The sequence below is a fragment of the Dendrobates tinctorius genome, unplaced genomic scaffold (assembly GCF_039654945.1).
Source record: "Dendrobates tinctorius isolate UK_male_01 unplaced genomic scaffold, ASM3965494v1 ptg000009l, whole genome shotgun sequence".
Taxonomy (NCBI): Eukaryota; Metazoa; Chordata; class Amphibia; order Anura; family Dendrobatidae; genus Dendrobates; species Dendrobates tinctorius.
Genome location: NW_027361677.1, coordinates 24,974,890 through 24,993,796, shown reverse-complemented (window position 1 = coordinate 24,993,796; position 18,907 = coordinate 24,974,890). Strand labels below are relative to the sequence as shown.

Genomic DNA, 18,907 nt, shown 5'->3' with positions numbered 1-18,907 from the left:
TGTCATCACACCGTCCATACACGTCACACAGGCTCAGTCACACTCCTCACCCGGGGGCTGCGCTGCTCCTGACTGTGACTGAGGAGAGGAGCCCGCGCTAAGCAGGGATTGGCTGGTGGGAAGTCCCGCCCTCCTGTGGCTCAGCACTGACTGGCTCTCCCAGCTGTCTCTCACAGTGACTCCTCCTCCTTCTCCCTCCACACACCGCTCTGGCTGATGAACAATGTGTGAGACTGACGCCGGCGTCACGTGGGGTCACAATCCAGACAGTGCGGCACTGAGCCTCCACCAGCACAGGGGTCTCCTCACACACAGGCTACAGCTGGTGGGAAAATGGCAGCCTGAAGGTACAGACCTCTAATATTACCTGCGCCAAGACAACATGGCTATAACAGGGCAGCGCTAGTTCTCAGCGGCCATAACTGTGAGCGCCTCCGCTCCCTCAGGGGCCATAACTGTGAGTGCCTCCGCTCCCTCAGGGGCCATAACTGTGAGCGCCTCCGCTCCCTCAGGGGCCATAACTGTGAGTGCCTCCACTGCCTCAGGGGCCATAACTGTGAGTGCCTCCGCTCCCTCAGGGGCCATAACTGTGAGCGCCTCCGCTCCCTCAGGGGCCATAACTGTGAGTGCCTCCACTGCCTCAGGGGCCATAACTGTGAGTGCCTCCGCTCCCTCAGGGGCCATAACTGTGAGTGCCTCCGCTCCCTCAGGGGCCATAACTGTGAGCGCCTCCGCTCCCTCAGGGGCCATAACTGTGAGTGCCTCCACTGCCTCAGGGGCCATAACTGTGAGCGCCTCCACTCCCTCAGGGGCCATAACTGAGTGCCTCTGCTCCCTCAGGGGCCATAACTGAGTACCTCAGGGGCCATAACTGTGAGTGCCTCCGCTCCCTCAGGGGCCATAACTGTGAGCGCCTCCGCTCCCTCAGGGGCCATAACTGTGAGCGCCTCCGCTCCCTCAGGGGCCATAACTGTGAGCGCCTCCGCTCCCTCAGGGGCCATAACTGTGAGCGCCTCCGCTCCCTCAGGGGCCATAACTGTGAGTGCCTCCACTCCCTCAGGGGCCATAACTGTGAGCGCCTCCACTCCCTCAGGGGCCATAACTGTGAGCGCCTCCGCTCCCTCAGGGGCCATAACTGAGTGCCTCCGCTCCCTCAGGGGCCATAACTGTGAGCGCCTCCACTCCCTCAGGGGCCATAACTGTGAGCGCCTCCGCTCCCTCAGCGGCCATAACTGTGAGCGCCTCCGCTCCCTCAGGGGCCATAACTGCGAGTGCCTCCACTGCCTCAGGGGCCATAACTGTGAGCGCCTCCACTCCCTCAGGGGCCATAACTGTGAGTGCCTCTGCTCCCTCAGGGGCCATAACTGCGAGTGCCTCCACTGCCTCAGGGGCCATAACTGTGAGCGCCTCCACTCCCTCAGGGGCCATAACTGTGAGTGCCTCTGCTCCCTCAGGGGCCATAACTGTGAGCGCCTCCGCTGCCTCAGGGGCCATAACTGTGAGCGCCTCCACTCCCTCAGGGGCCATAACTGTGAGTGCCTCTGCTCCCTCAGGGGCCATAACTGTGAGTACCTCAGGGGCCATAACTGTGAGTGCCTCCGCTCCCTCAGGGGCCATAACTGTGAGTGCCTCCACTCGCTCAGGGGCCATAACTGTGAGTGCCTCCACTCCCTCAGCGGCCATAACTGTGAGTGCCTGCGCTCCCTCAGGGGCCATAACTGTGAGCGCCTCCGCTCCCTCGGGCCATAACTGTGAGCGCCTCCGCTCCCTCAGGGGCCATAACTGTGAGCGCCTCCGCTCCCTCAGGGGCCATAACTGTGAGCGCCTCCGCTCCTTCAGGGGCCATAACTGTGAGCGCCTCCGCTCCTTCAGGGGCCATAACTGTGAGCACCTCTGCTCCCTCAGGGGCCATAACTGTGAGTACCTCTGCTTCCTCAGGGGCCATAACTGTGAGTACCTCCGCTCCCTCAGGGGCAGGCTCATATCATCCTCCTGCATTCCTGCCTTTCACTATCTGTCTGCATTGTACAAGAAGTAGATGGAAGTCACATTATACCCTGTGTCTGGCTGCTCGGAGAATGCGCTGACCCTGGCTGGCGCCTTAAAGTCACTTATAGATAAATTGCGCAAAGTGTAATCGGGGTCATCCGGCTCACTGTGATGATAAAGGAGCAGGCCCACCTGGAAAGTCGCTGTTAAGTTGGGGGGGGGGGGGCGGATCCCGTTATTTTACCTTTTACTGTGTCATGTCTGTAATGAGTCAATTTCCTGCAGTTCTAAAATGTCCTGTGATCTCATGTGAGGAGCAACATTAAATAGTTGTAGGTACGGCATGAAGTATTAGCTGGGAGATGGTCAGATCTAGGTGCATGCCGTCCATTGGGCGGGACAGTGGCGGTGGCCCCATGTCTACGCTAATCACTGGTTGTGCAATTTTACTAATGCAAACCAGTAGGGAAAAAAATGGCTTAAAGAGAATCTGTCCTTAAAGGCAAATCTGGTTATTGTGATAAGACACAGGGAAAAAGAGTCCAGGCACGGAGATAGGAGTCCGGGCGTTTGGAGAACAGGCCAGAAATGAGGAAAAGAACACAGATACTGCTTAAAAAATCCAGGGCAGAGAGAAGAGTCTGTGAGGAAGGGAGAAAAGAGGGGAGCAGAGTGTACGAGAAAGGGGAGGAAAGCATGTGGGGAAAGGGAAGAGCATGTTCTAGGAGGGTGGAAGAGTATGTGTGTGAGGAAGGGGAGGAGAGCATGTGATGAAGGGAGAAGAGCCTGCCAGGAAATGAGAGCCTGCAAGGAGGGGTGGAGAGCCTGCAATTAGGGGAGGAGAGAGTGGTGGGAAAGGGAAGAAAGTGTGCGAGAAAGTGGAGGAGAGCATGTGAGAAAGGGGAAAAAAGTGTACAAAGAAGGGGAAGGAAGTGAGCGAGGTGGAAGGAGAAAAGTGCGGGATAGGAGGAGAGTCTGTGGGAAAGGTGAAGAGAGTGTGCAAGGAAGGGGAGGAGAGTGTTCTAAGTGGGTGGAAGAGTATGTGTGTGAGGAAGGAGAGGAGAGTGTGCGAAGAAGGAAGAAAAGCCTACGAGGAAAGGAGAGCATGCAAGGAAGGGAAAAGAGCCTTTCAAGGAAGGTAGGAGAACCTACAAGGAGGGGAGGAAAGTTTGCAAGGAAGTGGAGGAGAGCATGTGAGGAAGAGGAAGAAAGTGTAAAAAGGGGAGAAAGAGTGTCCTAAAGAGGGGAAGAAAGTGAGCGAGCAGAAAAGAGAGAAATGTGGGATAGGAGGAGAGTCTGTGAGAAAGGTGAAGAGATCTTGCAAGGAAGGGGAAGAGAGCATGTGTGCAAGGCAGGGGGAGAGTGCTTGAAGAAGGGAAGAGTAAGTGTGTGTGAGGAGACCATGTGATGAGGGGAGGAGAGCATGTGATGAGGGAAGGAGTGCAGGGGAGGAGAGCATGTGAGGAGGGGAGGAGTTCAGGGGAGGAGAGTAGGGGCGGAGTGCATGTGATGAGGGGAGGAGAGCATGTGATGAGGGAAGGAGTGCAGGGGAGGAGAGGAGGGGAGGAGTTCAGGGGAGGAGAGTAGGGGAGGAGTGCGGGTGAGGAGGGGAGGCGTGCGGGTGAGGAGGGGAGGAGAGCATGTGAGGAGGGGAGGAGTGCAGGTGATGAGGGGAGGAGAGCATGTGAGGAGGAGAGGAGTGCGGGTGAGGAGGGTGTCAGAGACACCGCACTACACTTGCTCATAGAGCCAGTGCGCGTGTCCTGAGTACAGAAGCAGTGCTAAACGAGGTACAGGAGGAATAAACAGACGGGAGGTCAGACAAAGCCAAAGGTCATACACAGGATCACAGTACAGTACCAGGGATGAGACAGAGCGGATAATCAGGGCCAAGCAGAGATCAAAACCAAACAGACATAGGAGGTACCAGGCAGAATCCAAAGCGATATCCAGAGAACAGACCGAGTCATACACAGAGAATCAAGTAACCAGAACACAGCACTAACACACTCAGGGGTCACCACACAAATGCCAAGGGCAAGAGTATAACTGACAGGGTTGGGAGCGTCCTGAGGCTATAAGAAGCCTCCCCCAGAACCAGGGAGAGGCCACAATCATAGCCCCAGGTGTGCAGGTAAGCCTGCATCGGGATCACAACCTTTAACCCCAGAAATGCCAGTCATCAGCACTGGTTCCAAACATTAACCCCACGTGTGCGAGTCAAACCCGCACTGAGATCATGACAGTACCCCCCTCTCAACGGGGGGCCTCTGGACCCCCAGGCTTGCCCGGGTACTTAGCATGGAAAGCCCGTACCAGGCGATCAGCATGCATCAACCGGGCTGGCACCCAGGACCTGTCCTCCGGTCCATATCCCTTCCAATGAACCAGGTACTGTACCGACCGCCGTACCAACCTGGAATCTACGATATGACCAACCTCGTACTCCACCTGCCCCTCGACCAAAACAGGAGAAGCAGCAGACTCGGAGTCTCCCCGGACTGCTTCAAAAGGTTTCAGTAGAGATTTGTGGAAGACGTTAGGGATCTTGAAAGAGGGTGGAAGGCACAGCCTATACGCCACTGGATTGATTTTTTCCACAATCTTGTACGGGCCAATGAATTTGGGGCCCAACTTGGCTGACGGAATCTTTAACTTAATGTTTCGCGTGGAGAGCCAAACTTTCTCTCCCACCCGAAACATGGGACCAGGTGTTCGTTTCCTGTCCGCAAAATACTTATACCTGCCTTGAGACCTGGATATACGCCGCTGGACTTCTGCCCATGTATTTTTTAACCGCTGAACAGAGTCCTCAGCCCCGGGGCACCCCGAATCCAGACGAGAAAACTCACCGAAATGAGGACTGAACCCATAGTTAATCAAGAAAGGGGACCTACCAGTGGATTGACTCACCCGACTATTGAAGGCAAATTCAGCTAACGGCAGCGCATCGCACCAGTCACTCTGTCTAGCAGAGGTTAGACACCTGAGGATCTGTTCCAGGGACTGGTTAGTGCGCTCCGTCTGCCCATTGCTCTCAGGATGGTATGCAGACGAAAAGGACAGAGACATACCTAATTTTTTGCAGAAAGCACGCAAAAACTTAGCCACAAACTGCACACCATGATCAGACACCACATTCAGGGGTACCCCATGCAACCTGATCACATGCTGCACAAACAACCTGGACAACGTCTCAGCTGACGGTAGTGCGGACAGGGGTACGAAATGAGCCTGCTTAGAAAACCTGTCCACCACTACCCATATCACTGTATTACCCTTAGATGGAGGGAGATTGGTAACAAAATCCATGGATAAGTGAGTTCATGGCCTTTCGGGCACTGCCAAGGGTATCAGCTCCCCTGCCGGCCGGCTATGAGAGCTTTTAGAACGAGCGCAGACCCCACAACCAGCAATGAATTTTTTTATGTCCGAACCAAGGGTAGGCCACCAAAAGATCCTAGCCACCGCCAGACGTGTGGCTGAAATACCAGGGTGAGCACTCAGCTTGGATTCATGGAACTCCTGCAAGAGTTTCAGGCGAAGTTCCTGTGGGACAAACAACTTCCCCTCCGGCTTGGCCGCCGAGGCCTGCGACTGGGCCCCCTGAATCTCCCGTTCCAATTCAGATGAGACCTCTGCTATCACAACCCCAGGGTGAAGAATGGAGGACGGTGGCTCAGGGGGTGACACCGGCTAAAAACTGCTTGATAAGGCGTCAGCCTTGACATTCTTAGACTCTGGACGAAATGTAATTGTAAACTGAAAACGGGAAAAAAAAAGTGACCAACGGGCTTGTCTGGGCGTTAGTCTTTTAGCAGACTCAATGTACGACAAATTTTTGTGATCCGTGATCACCGTAACCGGGTGACTGGCCCCCTCCAAAAAGTGCCTCCATTCTTCAAACGCCAATTTGACCGCAAGAAGCTCTCTATTGCCTACGTCGTAATCTCTTTCCGCAGCAGAGAACTTCTTGGAAAAGAAAGCACATGGCCTGAGATTGGTTAGAGTGGCAGGCCCTTGGGACAACAGCGCCCCCACCCCCACCTCAGAGGCGTCCACTTCCACGACGAATGGTTTGGACGGATCTGGCTGCACTAACACAGGAGCAGACATAAAACATTTTTTCAGCGTCGCAAAGGCCGCTTTTGCGAGCGAGGACCAATTTCTCACATCCGCACCTTTGCATGTTAGATCCGTGAGAGGTTTGACCACTTGCGAAAACCCCCGGATAAATTTGCGGTAATAATTGGCGAACCCCAAGAAGCGCTGAAGACCCTTAAGATCTCGGGGTTGCACCCAATCCGCAATGGCCTGCACCTTGGGGTCCATGCGAAAACCCTCACCGGATACAATTAACCCCAAAAAGGACAACTCTTGTACACAGAATACACATTTTTCCAATTTGGCATACAAATGATTTTCTCTCAGCCTTTGGAGCACAGTTCGTACATGTTCCAAATGAGAATACTTGGGGGAATATATCAAAATATCATCTAAGTAGATAACGACAAAACGAACAATGAGATCCGAGAATACCACGTTGATGAAATTCTGAAATATGGCAGGGGCGTTGGTAAGACCAAACGGCATGACTAAATTTTCAAATAGTCCCTCGGTCGTGAGGAACGCGGTTTTCCATTCATCCCCCTCTCGGACCCTTATCAAATTATATGCCCCCCCGAAGGTCCAGTTTAGAAAATCACTTTGCCCCTGATAGTTGGTTACATAAATCGGGAATCAACGGAAGGGGGTACGTATTCCGTACAGTAATTTGATTAAGCTCCCGGAAGTCGAGACAGGGACGTAACCCGCCATCTTTTTTCTTTACAAAAAAGAAACCTGCCGCCACAGGTGAGACTGAAGGACGTATGTGTCCTTTGCGCAGACTTTCAGTAATGTACTCCTTCATAGCCAAGCGCTCAGGACCGGACAAATTAAACAGACGGGCTTTGGGTAATTTAGCCCCCCGGGACCAGCTCAATAGCGCAGTCAAAGGGTCTATGTGGCGGTAACGTCTCGGCCTCGCTTTCGGAGAATACATCTTCGAAGTCCTTTAGGCATTCCGGAATACCTTCCAGCTCGACAGATGACAGACACAGATTTAACAGGTTCAACCAGCCGTGCGGCTTTATCATATAACTCAAAATCATTAAACCCCCATTGTACAATCTCCCCCGTTTTCCAGTTAATAACTGGGTTATGGTGTTGTAACCAGGGCATGCCCAACACCAACCCTGCAGGTAGATTGTCCAGCACAAAACAACTTATGTTTTCCACATGAGTAGCGCCCACTCTGAGCGAAAACACATCAGACATAAAGCGAATTCCCTCCTTAGTGAGGGGAGATGAGTCAATGGCCATCACCTTGATCGGAACCTTGAGCCTAACTGTCCCTATCTTGCAGTGTGTGACCAATTGGGAGTCAATAAGATTAATAGATGATCCGCAGTCCACAAAGGCTGTAGAGGAAAAAGAACTACCATCCACAAACAGTTCCACAGGCAGTACTACTTTAGAAAACGAGGAAAATGGTACCTGAGGGTCTGAGCAGCCTCCCCGTTGACTACCCAGACCTAGTCGTTTCCCGCCGACTGGGTTTGAAGACGGGCAATTCGGGCACTCCCTTTTCCAATGTCCCGTTTTACCGCAGTAAAAGCATAACTGCTTGTCCTTCCGGCGTTTCCTCTCCGTATCCTTCAGGGAGAGGGCGCCTACATCCATGGGCTCAGGGGCAGTCTCTTTTCCACTGGGGAATAATGGAGTATCCACCTGCATCACCCCTCTGGCCCGCAGCCTGCGGACCATCCGGACGGCCTGGGTCATGGCGTCCTCGAGAGAGTTAGGTGGGGGATGTAACGCCAAGGCATCCTGCAGCCGCTCGGACAAGCCTCTGCGAAAGAGTCCTCGGAGTGCGGCGTCGCTCCAAGAGACCTCTGCCGCCCAGCGGCGGAACTCAGAATAAAACCACTCAGCTGTGTGTTTCCCCTGACAGACACTCATCACCATGTCCTCTGCCAATCGCACTCGGTCAGGTTCATCATAAATGTGCCCGAGGGCCTCCAAGAATGCGTTCACTGACATACGTTCAGGAGCAGAGGAAGACAGAGAGAAAGCCCGTGCTTGCTGAGCCCCCCGAAGTAGGGAAATAATGACCCCCACCCTCTGGAACTCATCCTCGGAGGAGCGGGGCCTTAGAGAAAAAAAAAGCTTGCATCCTTCTCTGAAAGACCTGAACTCCTTTTTATCCCCTGAGAAAAGGTCTGATAATTTGACCGGAGATTTGGGGGACGCTAATGACACATCCCTACCCTCAGAACTAGAAGCCCCTGCATCGACAGCCCCCTGCACAGTAACCACCAACTGTTGCTGGGTATGGGCCATCGTGCGTTGTTCGACATTGAGCTTATGGAACATTTGGGTCAGGTGCTTGACCTGATCAGCCAAGGCTTGTATGGGATCCATGAGGATAACACACACTTTTTTTTTTTTTTTTTTTCTTCAGAAAAAAAAAACAAAAAAAACTGAAAGGGTCAGTTATAATGTCAGAGACACCGCACTACACTTGCTCATAGAGCCAGTGCGCGTGTCCTGAGTACAGAAGCAGTGCTAAACGAGGTACAGGAGGGATAAACAGACGGGAGGTCAGACAAAGCCAAAGGTCATACACAGGATCACAGTACAGTACCAGGGAGGAGACAGAGTGGATAATCAGGGCCAAGCAGAGATCAAAACCAAACAGACATAGGAGGTACCAGGCAGAATCCAAAGCGATATCCAGAGAACAGACCGAGTCATACACAGATTATCAAGTAACCAGAACACAGCACAAACACACTCAGGGGTCACCACACAAATGCCAAGGGCAAGAGTATAACTGACAGGGTTGGGAGCGTCCTGAGGCTATAAGAAGCCTCCCCCAGAACCAGGGAGAGGCCACAATCATAGCCCCAGGTGTGCAGGTAAGCCTGCATCGGGATCACAACCTTTAACCCCAGAAATGCCAGTCATCAGCACTGGTTCCAAACATTAACCCCACGTGTGCGAGTCAAACCCGCACTGAGATCATGACAGAGGGGAGGAGAGGAGGGGGAGAAGAGTCTGATTTGATTAGTTGGTGGCTTGACTATAAACAAAGATGAAGAGACCAGTCCATCAGGCTGAGCTGATTAAAAAGATCAGACTCTTCCTCCTGTGATGAACTTGATATTTTACGCTACCCATGGTATAATGAAAAAGATTACCGATTCCCTAGATAAAGTGACATCTCTGTGTTCTTCGGGGGTGGTTTTATTTAAAGCAAGGGTTGGGTCCAACATCTGGAGTTCAATTGATGGGAGGTACAATTTTTTTTATATCATTAAAGACCATTCATTTAAAAATGCAGCCACCAGGCTAATCACTCCGGATCCGGCTCTCAGCACCCAGTGACCAAGAAGAAAACATAGTATTTTATTTGTGCAGAGTGGCTCTAAATTCTATGTGACCCATGGTAAAAATTCACTGTGCTTCACTACATAGTCTTTCTAGTCTATTTTGACTTCTCGTTATGGTTTTACCCTCTCCGCTATTCTCCCAGGTAGCAGCCATTGTGCTGAATTCCGTGTATTCTGCGCAAAACTTCTTGGAACAATTGACGGTTACATAATTGGTTCATTTGCAAAGCTGGCATGGCAGACACGATGTACTCTCCCAGGCAGCAACTATCGCCCCATCCCCCGAAGGAAAAGTGAACAGAACTAACAAATTTAAAATTCTGCTCAGAACGGGACCCCAGTAAAACCATCGCTCCACCCCATCGCGGTCCTGACCAGAATCGCCAACAGATTCTGCACAATGAGCCAGATCCAAGTGACAGAACATTCAATGGATACAATGTATCAAGATACAATCACTTCTAGAATCCCGAACCGATTCACGCCTAGCAAGGGTTACATTAATATTTATGTGGCAGCGTTAGGAACATCTCCAGAACCCAACCCCACAAGCCACTATTAGGGGAAGGCGCCATTATTGTCCTGAGGTAAAGGAGGCACAGAGCAGTATATCAATTACTCATTCCTTATATTTCAATGCAAACGACCCAAAATTTCCCCTGACCTTGTCGAACTATTGCTCTATTTTTCCTGTAGGAAAAGATGAGCAGATAGATAATATAGTTTTCTGGAAAAATAATAATCTTTATATAGCGCTAACATATTCCGCAGCGCTTTACAGTTTGCACACATTTTCATCACTGTCCCCGATGGGGATCACAATCTAAATTCCCTATCAGTATGTCTTTGGAGTGTGGGAGGAGACCCACGCAAACACAGATGTTGTCCTTGGTGGGATACGAACCCAGGACTCCAGCGCTGCAAGGCTGCGGCACTAACCACTGAGCCACCGTGCTGCCCATAAAATATTCAATCTAACTTGTGTTTTATTCATTTCCATCTCTGCTTATTCTGGGTTAGGAGTCCAGTGCGTGGGAAAGGTCATAAGCACACTGCCAGTCATTGACTAGCACTGCCCACTGGACTCCTAAGCCCATGCAATAATTTGCAAATTATATGGAAACCTTCTACAATAAATGATATCTGTCCGGCTCCATCTGATCTGTCATCATGTCAGCAGATTAGAAAGATCTTTTTTATGGTGACTGGTTCCTTTTAAGAGATTTCTTTGAAAAAAAGAAAAGAAGTAAAAAAACAAATTTTTCCATTCTTGTGTGCAGCTCCGCAGCTGCTATAAAGGCCATCACACAGATAAAGCAGCTGCAGATGATATTATGGAGCATATGTACTTAAAGGGGAAGGTTAGGAGAGGTGTAAAAATAGCTGCTCTGAGATTTTTACAATGTATCAGTGCAGATAACATGTATCTGTCTTTGTAGCCATCCGTTTTTACATGGTTTGTTAGGCCTCTTTCACACTTCATTTTTTTGCATCAGTTCAAATCCGCCAAAAAGTCAGAGAAGCGGATCCGTTCTCAACTGATGTGAACGGATGGCACAGGATCCGTTTTCAGACGGATCCTGAAAATGAGGAAATAAAGGAACTGCTGGCCGGGGAGAGAGAGAGAGAGAGAACGGATGCAACGGACAGCAATCCGTCACAATCCGCCATTAATGCAAGTCAATGGGGAAAAAAAACGGATCCTCAAAAGAAAATTGAGGATCCGTTTTTTTCAAAACCTGGCGGATTGTGACTGATTGTAAAAAACGGAAGTGTGAAAGAGGCCTTATATGGACATCCATGTCTTAGGAGATGGACTACATTCATCGGCCGTGTCTTAGGAGATGGACTACATTCATCGGCCGTGTGTTAGGAAATGGATTTGTCACGATCCATGCTGGATTGTGACAGATAAAAGCACATGTAACCTTTTTTTCCTTTAAGCTGGTTGCTTAAAGTTAGTTTTGCCCCCGGTGGCCATTAGGGTCATTACACAGTGGTGTCTTTAGTTCTAGTTTTGCCCCCGGTGGTGGCTAGTATTATTACACGGGAATCACTAGCAGGTGTGATTGCTCTGGCTCTTGCCTATAACGGAGAGTCAGGTGGTCTCACTCACTGTTGGTGATATTGGTCATTTCCAACCATCCTTGGTGGAGGAAGGAGCTAGAGAAGAGTTCCTTGCAGCTCAGTCAGAGTCCTGGTGTGGAAGGAGCAACAGTGAGGAGTTCCTTGCAGCTCTGACAAAGCTTTGGTGAAGTAGCAGCTATTCAGGAGGAAAGCTGCACTCAGGTGCTGGACTCTGTTGCTGGGAGCAATAGCAACAGAGCAAAGCTAAGTGTTTTTTCTATGTTTGTAACTTTCCTTATGTGTGTTTTAGTGCAGTGGTGGGATTAGTTTCTCCACCGTACAATTCATTAGAAAGGGATAGGTGCAGGGCGAGCTAGGGTTTTTAGGTATCCTGCTCGTCGCCAGGTGTGGAACCTGCCTAGGGACCGTCAGGAGTGTAGAGACACTGACTCAGGATAGTGCAGGAGGTCTCCACGTCCCCGTTCCCTATTGCAGGGCCCTCCATTGTATCGGTTTCCCTGGTGTTTCCCTTATCTCTGTAAATTCGCCCTGCTGGAGGCGGTGTATCCAGATACATGTGTAACTATTGAAATTCGCCTGCTGGAGGCGGTGTATCCGGCTGCACGTTTCTTTGTTTAAATTCGCCCTGCTGGAGGCGGTGTATCCAGGGTCACGGGTGTCATAGAAATTCACCCTGCTGGAGGCGGAGTATCCAGTCTCCCGTGACATCACAGGATTACATTCATCGTCAGTATGTTAGGAGATGGACTACACTCATCATCCATGTCTTAGGAGATGGACTACACTCATCATCCATGTCTTAGGTCAGGGGTGGGAACCTCCAGCCCACGGGCCGCATGCGGCCCGCAGTGGCTTTTCATGCTGCCCGCGGGTAGGTCCCTGGAATCCTCAATGCTCGGGCGGCTGCTGTATCCTGTCAGCTGCCGACCCTTTAACCCCCAAGTGCACAGGCACGCAGCGTTCATTACAAAACGCTGCCTGCCCTGCACATGATGATGTCGTCTGGGTGGTCGGGACTAGTGCCCAATGCTCTCCCATCCACATGTCCCGGAAGAGGAGATGCTGCCAGAGAGTCAGCGATCTCTGTGAGTGCGTGCCCGCAGCTCTGTGCCTCCATGGGGATCTGTGCCCTCCAGCTATGTGCCCCCCGTGATCTCTGTGGCCCCAGCTATGTGCACCCCTGTGATATCTGTGGCTCCCAGCTTTGTGCCCCATGTTATCTATGTGCCCACCTGCTATGTACCCCCTGTGATGTTTGCGCTCCCATGTGCCCCTTGTGATCTGTCACCCAAAGCTATGTGCACCCCTGTGATCTTCGTGTCACCCCTCAGTGATCTGTCCCCCCAGTGCTATATATTCCCCCACAGCTGCTGCATTTACCCCGAAAGTGTATATCCCCCCGAGTACTGTAAATCCTACCACCTGTGATATATATAGTCCCCAGTGATGGAGAAGCAGCTCCAGCCGTCACATTAAGGGTGAGTTACCGTAACTAATTGTTAGCCTGAAAATTACCGCTGTATATTTAGTCAATGTACCCACGTATGCAGAAAATCTGCATGAAAACCGGACTCCTTCCCAGAAAACGCTCGTTTTTTTTGCGCGTTTTTGCGTGTTTTCCCGCGCATCCCCAGTCTCATAGAAAATAGCTAGAATTAATGAGCATGCTACGTTTGTTACCGCAATGCGTTTTTTTCGTGGAAAAAAACGCATCAATATGCACAAAAAGTGCTGAATTCATTAAAATGAATGGAATGCTTCTTTTAAGCATTTTTGCTGGTAAAAAAAACGCAAAAATAACGCTTACGTGGGTACACAGCCTCAAGGTGATCATTTTTGTGTGGCCCTCGAATGATGGTAGAAATTTCCAAATGGCACCCGGATGGAAAAAGGTTCCCCACCCCTGTCTTAGGTGATGGACTACAGTACAGACCAAAAGTTTGAACACTACCTCTTGAAGCTCATCAAGAGAATGCCAAGAGTGTGCAAAGCAGTAATCAAAGCAAAATGTGGCTACTTTGAAGAACCTAGAATATAAGACATATTTTCAGTTGTTTCACACTTTTTTGTTAATTATATAATTCCACATGTGTGAATTGATAGTTTTGATGCCTTCAGAGTGAATCTACAATTTTCATAGTCATGAAAATAAAGAAAACTCTTAGAATGAGGTGTGTCCAAACTTTTGGTCTGTACTGTATACTTTACATTCATCTTCCATGTCTTAGGAGATGGAATACACTCATCATCCATGTCTTAGGAGATGGACTACATGCATCATCCATGTCTTAGGAGATGAGCTACATTCACCGTCCATATGTTAGGAGATGTAATACATTCATCATCCATGTCTTAGGAGATGGACTACATACATCATCCATGTCTTAGGAGATGGGCTACATTCATCGTCCATATGTTTGGAGATGTAATACATTCATCATCCATGTCTTAGGAGATGGACTACATGCATCATCCATGTCTTAGGAGATGGACTACATGCATCATCCATGTCTTAGGAGATGGACTACATGCATCATCCATGTCTTAGGAGATGGACTACATGCATCATCCATGTCTTAGGAGATGGACTACATGCATCATCCATGTCTTAGGAGATGGAATACATTCATCATCTTTCTCTTAGGAGATGGAATACATTCATCATCCTTGTCTTAGGAGATGGACTGTATTCATCATCCATGTCTTAGTAGATGGACTACATTCATCATCCATATCAACCACATCATTTCCACTCCCACCTCAGCCTTTCTTGTACCTTCTGCTTGGATGGAGGCTTCAGGGATTTGCACCCACTCTCTAAGTGCTGTTTTCTTTTACCTTTCTTCAGATGCTTTCACTTTGCATCCAACTCATCACAAACCATCTCCATTGGGTTGAGGTTGGATGATTGTGGAGAAAATGTCCTCTAACGCATTCGCTATCCCTTTCCTTCTTGCTCGTATCGCTGTGAGATGGTTTTGATTCATTGTCCTGTTGGTCACTTTAAGGCTATGTGCCCACGTAGCATTTTTCATGCAGAAAATTCCTGAGCGGAAACGCACACCGTGTTACCGGGAAAACGCATGCGTTTTATGAAGTGCTTTTGTAAGCATTTTTGATGTTTTTGTTAAGCGTTTTTGCATGCGTTTTCCTATGCGTTTTTGCAATACAATTGAATGTATGCAGGAACACGTGCGTTTCCGCAAAATTAAAGAACATGCTGCGTTTTTTTCTGCTAAACGTTTCTGCAGCAGAAAAAACGCACCATTAGCACAACATGTGTGGATTCCATTATGATTACATTGGATGCTTTTCTTAAAAAGCAGCAGAAACGCTTGTCTAAAAGCGCTGCGGAAGCGCTTAAAAAACGCAACGTGGGCACACAGCCTAAGTGTATACCAGATGGGATGGTGGTCACTGTAAAACACTGTGGACATCATTCCGGGTGAGTGTACCTTGGAAGAAATTATCAGCAGTGTCACCAGCAAAGCACCAGGACACCATAACACTTACCCCACCATGCTTCACGGTGGGCACCACACATGTAGAAACTATCCGCTCACCTGTTCTGCGACTCACAAAGAAATGGCGCCGGCATTGGAGGTGGGTAATGTAGCAAATTGGAGAGGACAATCTCTAAAAATCCATGCAAGTTACATTCTGGTGGTGCACAGACAAAACCTTGACAATCAAATTCCCTTTATGTGGCGAGATGGATAGAATTGTTATAATCAATAAATTATACTGTAAATTATTGGAAACCCTAAAAACCTACCAATACTTCCAGAACAAAATGCAAAAAGCAACACTTAACGTAATAATTTGGGCTTCTGCCAAGCAGATATAGGAATCCAGAGACGGTACAAAGACCCAACATTAATCTGCTCATTAAATTCTGATGTGATTTTGATTGCAACATTTTAATAAACAAAAATAATTTATTACTAGATGTCATCATGAAGAATCTTACTGGAAATGTATCACTAAGCAGGAACAGAGATGACACCAAATCCACGAGGTTTCTGCTACAGCAGTGATTTCCAGTAGTTATATTCTTGTATATAGGGGGCAGTATTATAGTAGTTATATTCTTTTACATAGGGGCAGTATTATAGTAGTTATATTCTTGTACATAGGGGCAGTATTATAGTAGTTATATTCTTGTACATAGGGGCAGAATTATAGTAGATATATTCTTGTACATTGGGGCAGTGTTATAGTAGTTATATTCTTGTACATAGGGACAGTATTATAGTAGTTATATTCTTGTACATAGGGGGCAGTATTATAGTAGTTATATTCTTGTAGATAGGGGCAGTATTATAGTTGTTATATTCTTGTACATAGGAGCAGTATTATAGTAGTTATATTCTTGTACATAGGGGGCAGTATTATAGTAGTTATATTCTTGTAGATAGGGGCAGTATTATAGTAGTTATATTCTTGTACATAGGAGCAGTATTATAGTAGTTATATTCTTGTACATTGGGGAAGTATTATAGTAGTTATATTCTTGTACATTGGGGCAGTGTTATAGTAGTTATATTCTTGTACATAGGGGCAGTATTATAGTAGTTATATTCTTGTACATAGGGGCAGAATTATAGTAGATATATTGTACATTGGGGCAGTGTTATTGTAGTTATATTCTTGTACATAGGAGCAGTATTATAGTAGTTATATTCTTGTACATTGGGGCAGTATTATAGTAGTTATATTATTGTACATAGGGGCAGTATTATAGTAGTTATATTCTTGTACATAGGAGCAGTATTATAGTAGTTATATTCTTGTACATAGGAGCAGTATTATAGTAGTTATATTCTTGTACATTGGGGCAGTATTATAGTAGTTATATTCTTGTACATTGGGGCAGTGTTATAGTAGTTATATTCTTGTACATTGGGGCAGTATTATAGTAGTTATATTCTTGTACATTGGGGCAGTGTTATAGTAGTTATATTCTTGTACATAGGAGCAGTATTATAGCAGTTATATTCTTGTACATAGGAGCAGTATTATAGTAGTTATATTCTTGTACATTGGGGCAGTATTATAGTAGTTATATTCTTGTACATTGGGGCAGTGTTATAGTAGTTATATTCTTGTACATAGGGGCAGTATTATAGTAGTTATATTCTTGTACATAGGGGCAGAATTATAGTAGATATATTGTACATTGGGGCAGTGTTATAGTAGTTATATTCTTGTACATAGGAGCAGTATTATAGTAGTTATATTCTTGTACATTGGGGCAGTATTATAGTAGTTATATTCTTGTACATAGGGGCAGAATTATAGTAGATATATTCTTGTACATTGGGGCAGTGTTATAGTAGTTATATTCTTGTACATAGGAGCAGTATTATAGTAGTTATATTCTTGTACATTGGGGCAGTATTATAGTAGTTATATTCTTGTACATAGGGGCAGTATTATAGTAGTTATATTCTTGTACATAGGAGCAGTATTATAGTAGTTATATTCTTGTACATTGGGGCAGTATTATAGTAGTTATATTCTTGTACATAGGGGCAGTATTATAGTAGTTATATTCTTGTACATAGGGGCAGAATTATAGTAGATATATTGTACATTGGGGCAGTGTTATAGTAGTTATATTCTTGTACATAGGAGCAGTATTATAGTAGTTATATTCTTGTACATAGGTGCAGTATTATAGTAGTTATATTCTTGTACATAGGGGGCAGTATTATAGTAGTTATATTCTTGTACATAGGAGCAGTATTATAGTAGTTATATTCTTGTACATTGGGGAAGTATTATAGTAGTTATATTCTTGTACATTGGGGCAGTGTTATAGTAGTTATATTCTTGTACATAGGGGCAGTATTATAGTAGTTATATTCTTGTACATAGGGGCAGAATTATAGTAGATATATTGTACATTGGGGCAGTGTTATTGTAGTTATATTCTTGTACATAGGAGCAGTATTATAGTAGTTATATTCTTGTACATTGGGGCAGTATTATAGTAGTTATATTCTTGTACATAGGGGCAGTATTATAGTAGTTATATTCCTGTACATAGGAGCAGTATTATAGTAGTTATATTCTTGTACATTGGGGCAGTGTTATAGTAGTTATATTCTTGTACATAGGAGCAGTATTATAGTAGTTATATTCTTGTACATTGGAGCAGTATTATAGTAGTTATATTCTTGTACATAGGGGCAGAATTATAGTAGTTATATTCTTGTACATTGGGGCAGTATTATAGTAGTTATATTCTTGTACATAGGGGTAGTATTATAGTAGTTATATTCTTGTACATTGGAGCAGTATTATAGTAGTTATATTCTTGTACATAGGGGGCAGAATTATAGTAGTTATATTCTTGTACATTGGGGCAGTATTATAGTAGTTATATTCTTGTACATAGGGGCAGTATTACAGTAGTTATACTCTTGTACATAGGGGCAGTATTATAGTAATTATATTCTTGTACATAGGGGCAGTATTATAGTAGTTATATTCTTGTACATAGGGGCAGTATTATAGTAGTTATATTCTTGTACATAGGGGCAGTATTATAGTAGTTATATTCTTGTACATAGGGGCAGTATTATAGTAGTTATATTCTTGTACATAGGGGCAGTATTATAGTAGTTATATTCTTGTACATAGGGGCAGTATTATAGTAGTTATATTCTTGTACATAGGGGAAGTATTATAGTAATTATATTCTTGTACATAGGAGCAGTATTATAGTAGTTATATTCTTGTACATAGGGGCAGTATTATAGTAGTTATATTCTTGTACATAGGGGAAGTATTATAGTAATTATATTCTTGTACATAGGGGCAGTATTATAGTAGTAATATTCTTGTACATGGGGCAGTGTTATAGTAGTTATACTCTTGTACATAGGGGGCAGTATTATAGTAGTTATATTCTTGTACATAGGGGCAGTATTATAGTAGTTATATTCTTGTACATAGGGGCAGTATTATAGTAGTTATATTCTTGTACATAGGGGAAGTATTATAGTAATTATATTCTTGTACATAGAGGCAGAATTATAGTAGTTATATTCTTGTACATAGGAGCAGTATTATAGTAGTTATATTCTTGTACATAGGGGCAGTATTATAGTAGTTATATTCTTGTACATAGGGGCAGTATTATAGTAGTTATATTCTTGTACATAGGGGGCAGTATTATAGTAGATTTATTCTTGTACATTGGGGCAGTGTTATAGTAGTTATATTCTTGTACATAGGAGCAGTGTTATAGTAGTTATATTCTTGTACATTGGGGCAGTATTATAGTAATTATATTCTTGTACATAGGAGCAGTATTATAGTAGTTATATTCTTGTACATAGGGGAAGTATTATAGTAATTATATTCTTGTACATAGGGGCTGTATT

At 46.2% G+C, this 18,907-nt stretch overlaps 1 protein-coding gene across 1 annotated transcript in view; it reads left to right on the top strand.

Moving 5' to 3' along the window:
• The first annotated feature begins 213 nt into the window (after window positions 1-213).
• The window catches only part of MPHOSPH6 (M-phase phosphoprotein 6), a 355,239-nt gene continuing 336,545 nt past the window's right edge, over window positions 214-18,907 (top strand). Inside the window, exon 1 of the mRNA XM_073585082.1 lies at window positions 214-347. The gene's annotated coding sequence lies outside the window, so the exon portion shown is untranslated. The remainder of the gene's footprint in view (window positions 348-18,907) is intronic.